Source organism: Rutidosis leptorrhynchoides, chromosome 9 (genome assembly GCF_046630445.1).
Source record: "Rutidosis leptorrhynchoides isolate AG116_Rl617_1_P2 chromosome 9, CSIRO_AGI_Rlap_v1, whole genome shotgun sequence".
Lineage (NCBI taxonomy): Eukaryota > Viridiplantae > Streptophyta > Magnoliopsida > Asterales > Asteraceae > Rutidosis > Rutidosis leptorrhynchoides.
The window spans coordinates 98820135-98834131 of NC_092341.1; positions in this window are offsets into that span (position 1 = coordinate 98820135).

The window sequence follows — 13997 nt, forward strand, 5'->3', positions numbered from 1 at the left end:
GAAGGATGTTCAGTTTCTACAAGATGACTCGTATCCCGTACACTTTCATGACCGTCACTTATCTCTTCCATTCTCCACCACTACTCGAGGATCTAACGACACTTCTGGACTTAGGTCCCTAACACTCATAGGCATTGGAGAAGTCAGGAAGGCATCTCCTTTCACAAGGTCATAGTATTTTCCACTAATGCTCAGCCATAGCCAAAGACTTGGGAGTCGCCTCAAGACATATCGTATTACTACTTGTTACACGCACAACTCGACACAAGACCCAGATTAAATTTCTAGAAAGGAATCTAACGACGTTACCTGAACCCGAACATCTTGAATAAATTTTTGGACATCTAGGCATTGATGCATGACCTACAGAACCTACACACCCACATCGAGAAACCGTGAAATTAATTATGTAGAATCTATTTTGAGATAGCATAGACTAAGCACCGTTAGGTGAAATTGAGTAGAACTTGAAGTGATCACGTTACATTGACCATATGGAGTGATATTGGAATGAACGTACGATTTAGTACAATATAATGACGCCAGGCCAGTGTGATTATATTGAAGTAAATCATGCAGAAGTCCCAATGTTACTATATAAGGAATATGAAGCGATTTAAAGGAACTTTTGGTAGGAACCACTTGAGTATATGCATTATGGTCTCTTAGAGGTAGGAATAACCACTAAGCCCAGGTACTGTACAAGAAAAGCCTTAATTGCAGAATTGATAACCCAAAAATATGTTATAGATATAGACACCCTGGACACTTAAGGAATAAGTTCACAAATAGGAAATACTTTGGACTTACTTGCGGTAGAGCAATCGTTATCTCAGCTACGGAGTCTCGCATGAATCATGATTTTAGTTAGGGTACATTTTGTCACAACGTTTTATTGTCTCGGAGTTGTTTAATACTAGAGCGATAGAAACCTTATATCTAAGAACCTTAGTGTTATGACTAATAAGACATTAGAAACCATAAGAGTTAGGTATTCAGTGACGCCCCGTACAAAATTAACGTGTACGGATTATCAACAACAGGATCATTACAAGGTCAAACACTATATGCTGTTTTAAAATAAGTTTGCATTCATAAGAAAGGGAGACGTCATAACCAACATCAAAAGTTTTACAAACGATAGTAGGCTTCTACGAATAGAAGAAATTAACATAAGTACGAGACCCAATGGTCATTACAAATTCAATGTTTCAAAAGTAACATAGTTTGTTAATGCAAGGTAAACGTTTCATGCAGAGACATCTCTAACAAAAGCAGCGGGAGTCTACACAGCAAGACTACTACAGCGGAAGCATCAAACCTCTAAGCACCTGAGAAAACATGCTTAAAAATGTCAACACGAATGTTGGGGAGCTATAGTTTAAACGTAACAGTAATGTAAGGTAGACCACGAGATTTCAGTATTTCAAAACAGTATGAAAAGTATATGCTTAACCGTGGGCACTTGGTAACTAACTTAACGTAATATCACCCCCTAAAAGTACACTTGGCGAGTGCGTAAGTTTACTAAGTATTAAATACCCGTTAAATGCTAGCACGACTAGCCCGAGTGGGGATGTCAAACCCAATGGATCCATATCTGAGATTCGCGTTCACCGGTTCAAAGACCAATGACTAAACGTTACCGAGCTAAGGGGAAAGTTTATGCCGTTGTATAACCCACACATATATAAAGTTTAAGTACTCATGCCTAGTATGTAAAACGTAAAAAAATTGCATGTATTTTTAGTTTCCAAAATAGTTAAAGTAAAAAGGGATGCTATAACTCATAGTGAAAAGTAGTAAAGTCGGTACGAGATAAGTAAGCAAGTAGTTGGTCCGAAAGGTCCTCAACCTAAGTCAAAAGTTACTAAGTCAGTAAATCGTTCCCAAATGTTTAAAAGTATGTAAATTAGGTCTTAAGTATCATCATCATTCAACAACATAAGTAAAAAGTAAAGTAAGTTTTCAATCAAGAATAGAGATCGAAACAAAGGCTGATTTCGTTCAGCTGCTACGACCTCTATAAAAATCGAAAAGATGCGTAGTCAGTGGCTATGGCTCCGTATGTGAGTCCTACAACCACTGACCTATTTTTCGAACCAAACTCGTCTTCGTTTGATCGTGGCGATGGTTTAAGTACGAGTAGGTCAGAAATTTCAGCACAACGTTACAAAGGTGTAGTGACTTTTGGAAGGCTATAAATCCTAAACCGTAAATCGGATTAAGACGAGTCTTAAACGAAAAGTCATATACTCGAACCGAAAAATCTGGTAATCAACTTTTCTAGTAGCCCAGGTGAATAATCAGACCTCAAAAACAGTAAACAAAGTGCTCCGGTGGATTCTTGGTGCTTGATGCTCATCACGGTTCTCATCCATGATGCTTGTAGCTTCAAGTGTACAACTCGTTGATGTGTTTGCATCACCTTAACCAAGTTTTGACCGTCATGACACTAGTGTATGTCTAAGATAAATAGCACAACTCATTTAAGGGTCGTAAGGAGGTTGATGAACCAAAGTTACATAAGATCTTAGATCCGACACATACATGAGTTCTAATAGTAATATTAAGCTATAAACTTGAATGTAAACTAAATAAACAAGATCTTAAGTTGTAGAACTTAGATCTTAGTTAGATCTTGAAGATCCTAGACTAAAAAGTCTAGATCTAGTGTTCTTAAGTTAAACCCTAAGTTATGGAACTTGGATCTTTACTTTAATAAAACCATAAGTTATGAAACTTAGATTTTTATATTGTAGAATGTATATAAGCTTATAAGCTTTTGTTTTAGACAAAATTGGAAGACCATAAGCTATAGAAACTTAGATCCAACATAAGTGTATAAAGTTATAACTATAAAGTTTAACTTCCATGTTCTTGAACTTACAAAGTTTAAGCTTTAGTTTCAAGAAAAATGAGATCAAGTTTAACTAGTAATACTTGACCAAAATAATATATCACGAAAATAAATAAATAAAATGAAGAAATAAACTAAAGTTACAAGTAAAAATTTCATGTTTGTTTCATACTTAAGGAGATTCAAGTCAAAGCTTGGATCTTAAGACAATAAACCTTAAGTTTCCAAAGCATGAACACAAGTAAGATCTTAAAGCTTATGAACTTTAGATCTTTATAATATTTCAAGTGTAGAATCATAAGCTAACAAGCTTAGATCCTTGTTCTTGGTTCCTCATTAAACAAAGGATGGAAGAAGCAAGATTACATGAAGATACTGAAGGTTTTTCGTATGCCCGAGAGACATATCTAATTAATGTGGCTAATATGTTATGATCCAAGTCGGGTCATACCCAATAACAAGCTTACCGACACTTTACAAGTATTTGATCTTAACGGTTGGATCATTAAATAAATACGCGACACTTGGATTTTAGAAAATCGGTTTTCTAAAATAATATCACTTGAGATAAATTATTTGGATAATTTATATATAATTGTTTATAAGTTTAAATGATTATATTGTGTTATATTTTATAAAAGGTTTATAAAATATAAAAGTAACAAAACAATTACATGTTTTATATATGTATATAACATGTTTATATATTTATTAAGACATTGTTTTATAAAATAAGTGGGCAGATTTTGGGTCTCCTAGACACTCACATGCTTGTCTTATTTTGTTACTTTTAAAACTACACAAGTCCTTAGGTGCATGGGAAACTCTTGGACCAAAGTTTGAATGATTCCCTCAAGTGAAAACTACACAATATAGCTTGTAAAAAAAACTGCACAGTTCAGTTTTTGGGGTCTGCTGGCCGTGGGTCTATGTGACTCAAAAGAGGATTCTTAATTTAATTTACAAGCTCAATTCAAGTGTAAAACAAATCCTAACTAAAGGCAAGAGTGTTGGGGTTATAGCTTGGGGTATTACACACTTGAGGCTTCAAGTTAGAAGCTCCATTTTGCATCATCTTCATCCACATTCTGCTGTCCAAAATTCAGCCCTCAAACTATCTTTGAGGAGGTATAAACACTCTTCTCTACTTGTTATATTTGTAAGCATTTATCCTAGACTTGATATTATCATGGAATTTAACTCAATGGCTTTACATGTTAACTTGATTTTACTTAATGCTTTCGCTTGCTTCAACTATCTTAAAATTGGTTTTACGATTGTGTAAACTACATGAACATGTTGTTTTGAAACTTATTAAATTCCATCAATGGTATCTAGAACCGAGGTCTATGGATTATGCTTCTTATGTGGCCTTTAAACCCACTATATCTGCATTCTAAGTACACGCATAAATATGGAATGCAAAAATATTCGGGTTTGGGAGGGTTGGTATAGTTGACCGATTTTAGGAAGAGCTCCAAATGGGTTTGGAACTTGCAAATTGGTTAAATTTGTTGTATGTTGTTGTTCACAATCAAGCCTTGACCTTATGTTTGAATGCATGTTTGTTTGGTTGATTTTGTTGATCATTCAATTGGTTGTAATATTCATTCTTTTGGTTTGTAATATTTATTCATTTGGTTATGTAATTTATTTTATATATGGTATGTAAAATAGATTAGGTTGTATTTTCATTTTTTAGAAAAATGTATTAGGATATATTTTTGTAAAAATGAAGATGCAAGATGAAGACAACGAAGATGCAAGATTAAGTGGGAGCTTTGAAATCTCCTACTTTGTGTAATAACCCTTAACCGGTGACATTTGTTTTCGGCTAAACAAATGTCTACCAAATTGGCTTGATTGTGAACATATTTGTTTTGTATGCGTGGTTGTTTTATTTCTTGTATGATTGTGGATTGTGTATGTTACTACAACAAGTTATCACACAAGTTAACAACAAGCAAAACTACAATTTAATTGGTTAAATTATTGACAACATGAAATTTACCAAACTACAATTTAATCGGTTAAATTGAAATGGCAAAAGACGCTAATAAATGGTTATTAAGAACGAGAAACGGATTGCACATATAAAATGGTTTATATCAAAGTAATGAAATAGCTTTATTACATGACATGAAAATGGATTTTCATAAGTACCATACACTAAATGCATGTTGGTGTATGACATAAAAGTTTTCTCAAACTAGAAATAATGAAAACTTAAAATCCCTTTAACAAACAAGGTAGACAAGTTAAACGCCATCCTTTTGTGTGACACTTAGACATATTAGGGAACTCATGATGGGATAAAGGTCACCTAACTGTCATGAACAAACTAATATGATTAAGGTGAAATTCGCATGCTTGTGGGATAAAGGTCACCTAACCATTTGTATGTTAAGTTTACACGTTTACACAAGTAGGACGACTTGATTTGGAAATCATGAACTTAGGGTCACCGAAGCATGATGAACAAATAGGCGTTGATGGGATAATATGCCATGCAAAAGGATTGCATGATCCCATAAATTAGAAGTTGCAAAAGGATTACAATTGTCATATAATGACTACCTAGCTAAATCAAATGATGGGATAAAGGTCACCTAACCGAAATTTGGTTTACCGTTGGATTCTAAAATTTAATAAACATCAATTGGATTTAAAGGGTATTGATTGTTAAATTAAAAATAATACTTAAATAACTTTGTTAAATTTTGTATATGGCCGCCAATAACAACAACATTCCTAACGCACCAATCAACTTTAACAACCTATCGTTGAGGTCTATCCTCGAAAAGGAAAAACTCAACCATACGAACTTCATGGATTGGTTCCGCAATCTAAGAATTGTCCTCAAACTAGAGGATAGGGCGTATGTGTTGGAAGACCCCATTCCCGATCAACCGGACGAGGATGATACGGAAGGCATGGCCTATTGGGAGAAATATTGCACCGATTCGTTGCAAGTTTCTTGCCTCATGCTTGGGACTATGATACCCGAAATCCAAAAGGATTTTGAACATCATAGTGTATATGACATGATCACACAGTTGAAGGAGATGTTCCTTCAAAAAGCTCGTGTCGAGTGCTTTGAAACGGTCTGAGCGCTTCATGCATGTCGGATGGATGACACCCAATCCGTTTCATCTTATGTCCTTAAGATGAAAAGCCTAATTGATCGAGCGAACTGTCTAAACTGCAACGTGTCTAATGAATTAGCAACAGACCTTATCCTTAATTCTTTGTCAAAGAGGTTTGACACATTTGTAATGAATTACAACATGAACGGATGGGATAAGAGCATTGGCGAATTACATGCCATGCTTAAGACGGCAGAAGCAAGCATGGGTAAAAGGGCTTCACCCGTGTTTACAATCAATGAAGGCGGGTCCAAAAACAATAACACTTCTAAGCCGAGGGCGGCTAAGAGGAAAGGACCCGCCTACCAAGGCAAGGGCAAGGGAAAGGGGAAGATGGTTACCGCAACCAACAATAACAAAAAGCAAAAGGTTGCCGGTAAAGCAAACCCCAAGGAAGATCTGTGCTTCGGTTGTGGTGAAATGGGTCACTAGAAACGAAACTGCCCGGTCTACCTTAAGGAGTTGAAGGAAAAAAGGGATGTGGGGCAAACCTCAAGTAATGTATATATGGTATACATTGAGCTTAGTATTACTTCTTCTAATACATGGGTATTAGATACAGGATGTGGAACTCACATTTGCAATTCTATGCAGGGGTTCAAAAGAAGTAAACAAGAAGCGGGAACATCAAGTCTCTACATGGGAAGTGGAGATAAGGTGCACGTAGTAGCTCAAGGAGACTTTATTTTAAAGCTTCCAAGTGGTTTGGAGCTTATTTTGGAAAATGTTTTGTATGCACCCGATTTATCACGAAACATTATTTCTGTATCCCGTTTGAAACAATGTGGTTTTAATCTTAATTTCATTAATGATGATATCCATGTTTCTTTAAATAATGTGTTCTATTTTAAGGCTTCGCCTTCGAATGGTATTTATGAATTGGTTCGTGATGACACAGCATACAATAGCTCAATATACCATGCAAACACCAAGAAACTCAAAAGGGATTTGAGTGATTCCTACTTATGGCATTGTCGCCTTGGTCACATAAACAAGAACCGAATGCATACACTTCAAAAGAATGGACTTTTGAAATCAAATGAACTAGACTCGTTTGACGTATGTGAATCTTGTTTATAAGGCAAAATAACAAAAGCACCTTTCAAAGGGACCTATGAAAGGGCTAAAGACTTATTGGGATTAATACATTCGGATGTATGTGGACCCTTTAAGCCCATAACTAGGAATGGTGAAAGATACTTCATTACATTCATTGATGAGTTCAGTCGTTTCGGATATGTCTACTTGTTAAGACAAAAGGACGAAACTTTTGAGGCATTCAAAGAATATCAAAACGAAGTACAAAATTAACTTAATAAGACAATCAAGGTACTTCGTACCGATAGAGGAGGTGAATACCTAAGCGATGCTTTCCAAGATCATCTTAGAAGTTGTGGGATTATCTCACAACTCACTCCTCCTAGAACACCCCAACTGAATGGAGTTTCCGAAAGGAGGAACCGAACCCTAATGGATATGGTTCGATCTATGATGGCTAGAAGTTCGTTACCTCTATCATTTTGGGGTTATTGTCTATGCTCCGTGGCTCGTATTTTAAATATGGCTCCAACCAAGAAAGTGGAATGAACACCTCATGAGATGTGGTTTGGAAAACCTCCATCTCTATCATACTTAAAGGTATGGGGATTTGAAGCTTACCCTAAGCGTTATGTCCCTAATAAGTTAAATGCTCGATCCACAAAGTGTATCTTCATAGGATATCCCAAGGATAATATGGGATATTATTTCTATGATCCTTCCGAACAGAATGTATTTGTTGCTCGGAAGGCTGAATTCCTTGAAACTAAGTTCCTAATGGAAGGTGATAGTGAAAGGAAGATAGATCTTGAGGAGGTTCAAGATCAAGTAGATGATACACAATTGGTTGACACTAGCACTCAACATGAAAATGTTGAGAATGATCAGATGGATGATCAAAGTATACAAGACGTTCGCAGATCTAGTAGGATTAGTAATCCTCCTGAGAGATATGGGTTTCTCATGGATGATTGCTATGTGGTTGATTTGGATGAACCAACAAACTACCAAGATGCCTTATCAAGGATTGATAAGGATAAATGGCAGGAAGCCATGAATGCTGAGATGCAATCCATGTATGACAACCAAGTTTGGGAACTTGTTGAACAACCTACTGGCTCAAGGTTAGTTGATTGTGAATGGCTTTTCAAAATGAAAACTGGCATACATGGAAACTTGGATATTTATAAAGCTAGACTTGTAGCAAAAGGTTTCACTCAAACTCAAGGGGTTGACTATGATGAAACTTTTTCGCCTGTGGCAATGCTAAAGTCTATTAGGATATTATTTGCCATTGCTGCTCATTATGATTATGAAATATGGCAAATGGATGTCAAGACCGCTTTCCTAAATGGATATCTTATGAAAGATGTCTATATGGTTCAGCCTGAAGGTTTTGTTGATCCGAAATATCCTAAAAGGGTATGCAAGTTAAAGAAGTCAATCTACGGATTGAAACAAGCATCTAGAATGTGGAATCATCGTTTTAATGAGGAAGCCGAGAAATTTGGCTTCATTAAAAATGGTGATGAAGCTTGTGTATATAAGAAAGCTAGTGGGAGCACTATCATGTTCCTTATACTATATGTGGATGATATATTGTTATTTGAAAATGATATTCCGGCAATGCAAGGAGTTAAAACTTGGCTAAGTAAATGCTTTTCCATTAAGGATCTTGGAGAATCACAATACGTTTTGGGGATTGGGATCTACACGGATAGATCCATGAAACTGATAGGTTTGAATCAAAGTGCATACATTGAAAAGATCTTGAAAAGGTTCAAGATGGAGAACTCTAAGAAAGGTTTGGTACCTATTCAAAAGGGAACACTTCTCAGTTCATCTCAGTGCCCCACCACGAAAGATGAACATGAGAGAATGAAGAAAGTCCCATATGCATCTGCCATTGGGTCAATCATGTATGCAATGATATGCACTAGACCGGATGTGTCATGCGCTCTTAGCCTGACAAGTAGATACCAGAATAACCCAGGGAACAGTCATTGGATTGCTGTCAAAAGTATATTGAAATACCTTAGGAGGACTAAGGATATGTTTATGATATATGGGTCTGGTGAGGAGGAACTCGCTGTAAAAGGTTACGTGGATGCGAGTTTCCAAACTGATCGAGATGATTCTCGATCACAATCCGGTTATGTCTTCACGTTAAATGGAGGTGCGGTCTCTTGGAAGAGTTCAAAACAGGATGTTGTTGCTTTATCCACTACAGAGTCGGAGTACATCGCCGCATCATTGGCAGCTCAGGAAGCTGCATGGATGAAGAAATTCATCGACGACTTAGGAGTAGTCCCTTCCATTCAGGACCTTCTTGAGATCTTTTGTGACAACGAGGGTACGATTGCTCAAATCAAAGAACCTCGTGCTCACCAAAAGACCCATCACATTGAGCGGATATTCAACTACATAAGGGATGAAGTTGAAAAGGGAAAGATATGTATTCGCAAAGTTCACACAGATCTTAATATAGCGGATCCACTCACGAAACTCTTACATGGTGCAAAACATCAAGGGCATGTTAGTGCATTAGGGCTTCGATATTCTAGTGATTGGTTGTGATCTGTTTTAAGTATTGTAACGGAACGAAATGGTTCAAACTCATTAATATAATTATGTCATTAATTTATTTTGAGTCAAGTTCCTATTTTGCATATTTTATCCATGAATAAGTAATTATTCTAAACTCCGTGGTCGATTACATTTGTGGGAACAAGTGTGAGGTTTAGACTGTTATGAACTTGGATTGGTATATATTCACGGGATGAATGTGGGGCAAGGTTGCAACCAAAGTTCATAGATATTTGTGGGATACAAATATTGGAAGACCCGCCCTCAAGATATACTAAATGGAGCCTTTGTGGCTGATCACATGTAACCTTGAGTAAAGGCGAATATCATTGTATCCTTTGACCTGAGATACATATTGGGTTCGGATATTCACTAAGTATTGTGCCTTGATTCTTTCCTTCACTATTCTGAAATATGGTAGTTCATAAGGAAGAGCTCATGTGTGATACAAAGTGTATATCTAGGACGTATGTAATCAAGATGGGATTTTTCCCTCTTATTCGTTGAGAGTCAGATGTCTAAGGCCTGATAAAGTTAAATCTAAAAGAGAGTGATCACTCTGTATCTCTTGGATTTAACATGACATCTAGGACGAAAAGATATAATGAAAGGATTCACCTATTAATATTCGAGATGGAAACTCGAAAGGGATGATGTTATTGAATGGCACAAAGTCATAACATATTGGGGGTGATGGACGGTCGTTAGGTGGTATCCATCACTTGCATTAATTTCTCATGCAAGTGGGAGATTAAAGGTTTTTCGTATGCCCGAGAGACATATCTAATTAATGTGGCTAATATGTTATGATCCAAGTCGGGTCATACCCAATAACAAGCTTACCGACACTTTATAAGTATTTGATCTTAACGGTTGGATCATTAAATAAATACGCGACACTTGGATTTTAGAAAATTGGTTTTCTAAAATAATATCACTTGAGATAAATTATTTGAATAATTTATATATAATTGTTTATAAGTTTAAATGATTATATTGTGTTATATTTTATAAAAGGTTTATAAAATATAAAAGTAACAAAACAATTACATGTTTTATATATGTATATAACATGTTTATATATTTATTAAGACATTGTTTTATAAAATAAGTAGGCAGATTTTGGGTCTCCTAGACACTCACATGCTTGTCTTATTTTGTTTCTTTTAAAACTACACAAGTCCTTAGGTGCATGGGCAACTCTTGGACCAAAGTTTGAATGATTCCCTCAAGTGAAAACTACACAATATAGCTTGTAAAAAAAACTGCACAGTTCAGTTTTTGGGGTCTGCTGGCCGTGGGTCTAAGTGACTCAAAAGAGGATTCTTAATTTAATTTACAAGCTCAATTCAAGTGTAAAACAAATCCTAACTAAAGGCAAGAGTGTTGGGGTTATAGCTTGGGGTATTACACACTTGAGGCTTCAAGTTAGAAGCTCCATTTTGCATCATCTTCATCCACATTCTGCTGTCCAAAATTCAGCCCTCAAACTATCTTTGAGGAGGTATAAACACTCTTCTCTACTTGTTATATTTGTAAGCATTTATCCTAGACTTGATATTATCATGGAATTTAACTCAATGGCTTTACATGTTAACTTGATTTTACTTAATGCTTCCGCTTGCTTCAACTATCTTAAAATTGGTTTTACGATTGTGTAAACTACATGAACATGTTATTTTGAAACTTATTAAATTCCATCAGATACAAACTAGGACGCATGATCTTTAACAACAAACAACAAGCAAGTAACATGATGATGATACTTGGCGATTTTTAAATAAAGGAAGAAGAAAGAAAAACAAAGTTTTTACTTACAATTTAGAGAGAAAAGTTTAGAGAAAGAGTGGTGTAAGTATGATGTGTGTGGAATGGAGTAATACTAGCATATATGTAACAAAAAAGAAAAATTTTGAACCCCCTCCCCATGCCAAAAAGGCCGACGGTTTTAGGCTCCCAAAAGGGGTAGTCAACTTTCATCTTTCATGTGTGGGAGAGTGGTGTTTGCTAGGAAGGTGTATAAGGCTAAATGCATGGGAAGATGGTGCATGCATGCTTGAGACATCTTTGTCTCCTCACCTTAATTAATCTTGTTTAATCTTAATGAATCACTAGCATAATGATTGGCTCACTAATTAGTCCATTAAGTGGTGTAGGATGGGCCTTGATAGTCCAAGTCCAATAATATAAGCCCATGTATAAGTATGCAACAAATTAGTAAAAAGCCCAAGTAATTAACTACTTACATTAGTTAATTAGAAATAATTAATAATAATTAATTATTAATGTAAATAATATTCGAAATATTATTCGTGAAAAGCGCGCGTCGAAAAGACGAGTCGGGACAATGGAAAGTCAATTACGGTGACAAGAAAAATGTATAAGAATACATTTATCAAAATGCAAGTATTAATAACAAATATTAATAATATAAGTTGGAAAATCTAGGGTCGTTACATTACCCACCTGTTAAAGAAAATTTCGTCCCAAAATTTTAAGCTGAGGTAGATGGAGGAGTTGGGAAAAGGTGAGGATACTTCAGCATCATTTGATCCTCTCGTTCCCAGGTAAACTCAGGTCCTCGTTTGGCATTCCATCGAACTCGGACGATCGGAATCTTGTTACATTTCAAAGTTTTGACCTCACGGTCCATAATTTCGACAGGTTCTTCCACGAAGTAGAGTTTGTCATCAATCGTAAGTTCCTCCAGTGGTATGACAAGTTCCGGTTCAGCAAGACACTTCTTCAAATTCGATACGTGGAAGGTAGGAAGAACTGAGCTCAATTGAGTCAGAAGATCCAGACGGTAATGAAACAACTCGTCCATATTACTATAAACGCGGCACGTTATTCATTGGTCCCATAGCGAGGTATTTGACCTCTATATGATACATTTTAGAAAATATTGCATTCGTTTCATAAAAAGACACACCCTTATTATACATAATGCATGTTTTAAGCAAGTGGGCGATTATTTAAGAAATAATCCCCATAATAGATCGGTTTCCAAATACTACACACGTGACATAACAGTCGAATATAATACATGACAAAGGTTTTATTGAATGCAACACTTCATTTAAACAAAAGCATGAGACTCCATGCACAACTTGCTCAGATAATGCAACAGCGGAAGACTTTCTTAAGGACCTAAGAATAAACATGCTTAAACAGTCAACACAAAGGTTGGTGAGATATATAGGTTTAAAGCTAGCATCGATATAAATATAGACCACAAGATTTCATAGTTATAAATATTTCAATAAAGATATTCTATAAGTTGTGGAGCACTTCTGTAACCATACTTAACCATAAATGTAGCATATTCCCTTTATTATGAAATCTCCCTACACTGTACCAAGTACACTGTACCAAGTGTAGTGAAAACGAAGTACTATGTAACCATTTATGATACTAGAGCGACTAGCTCGGTTGGGGTTGTCAAACCCGATAGATCTATCAATAGGATTCGCGCTTACACGTTCTTACAACATGTAAATATTAGTTACCAAGCTATTAGGGAAGATATGCAATGTGGTACAACTCAACGTAGAATATATTTTAAGTACTTGCGTCCATGGCGTAAAACATAAAATGCATGTATTCTCATCCCAAAATATTTTTAGAGTTTAAAAATGGGACTGTATACTCACGGTAGTAAAAGCATATTAATAATAAGTTTTCAGCTTATTAAAAATATGGCCGTCGTCCTTGGATTCACAAACCTATAACAATAATAATGATTCAGATAATAATACGACATGTGAATAAAATAAAACAAGTTCATAGAATACTTATATATTAATTTTTAATATTTTTATGTTAGTAGTCCTTTGTTAGTAGTCCAAAATAGTCCGAAATGTCCAATAGTTCAATAATCGGAATACATATAATCTTAGAATTACCCCACGACGTATTATATACGTATTGTCTTTGCATCAACCCAGAGACGTATTGTGAAATGTCCCGTTCTTATTGATTAAAAACGTTCCATATTAATTGATTTTGTTGCGAGGTTTTGACCTCTATATGAGACGTTTTTCAAAGACTGCATTCATTTTAAAACAAACCATAACCTTTATTTCATCAATAAAGGTTTAAAAAGCTTTACGTAGATTATCAAATAATGATAATCTAAAATATCCTGTTTACACACGACCATTACATAATGGTTTACAATACAAATATGTTACAACAAAATAAGTTTCTTGAATGCAGTTTTTACACAATATCATACAAGCATGGACTCCAAATCTCGTCCTTATTTAAGTATGCGACAGCAGAAGCTTTTAATAATCACCTGAGAATAAACATGCTTAAAACGTCAACAAAAATGTTGGTGAGTTATAGGTTTAACCTATATATAT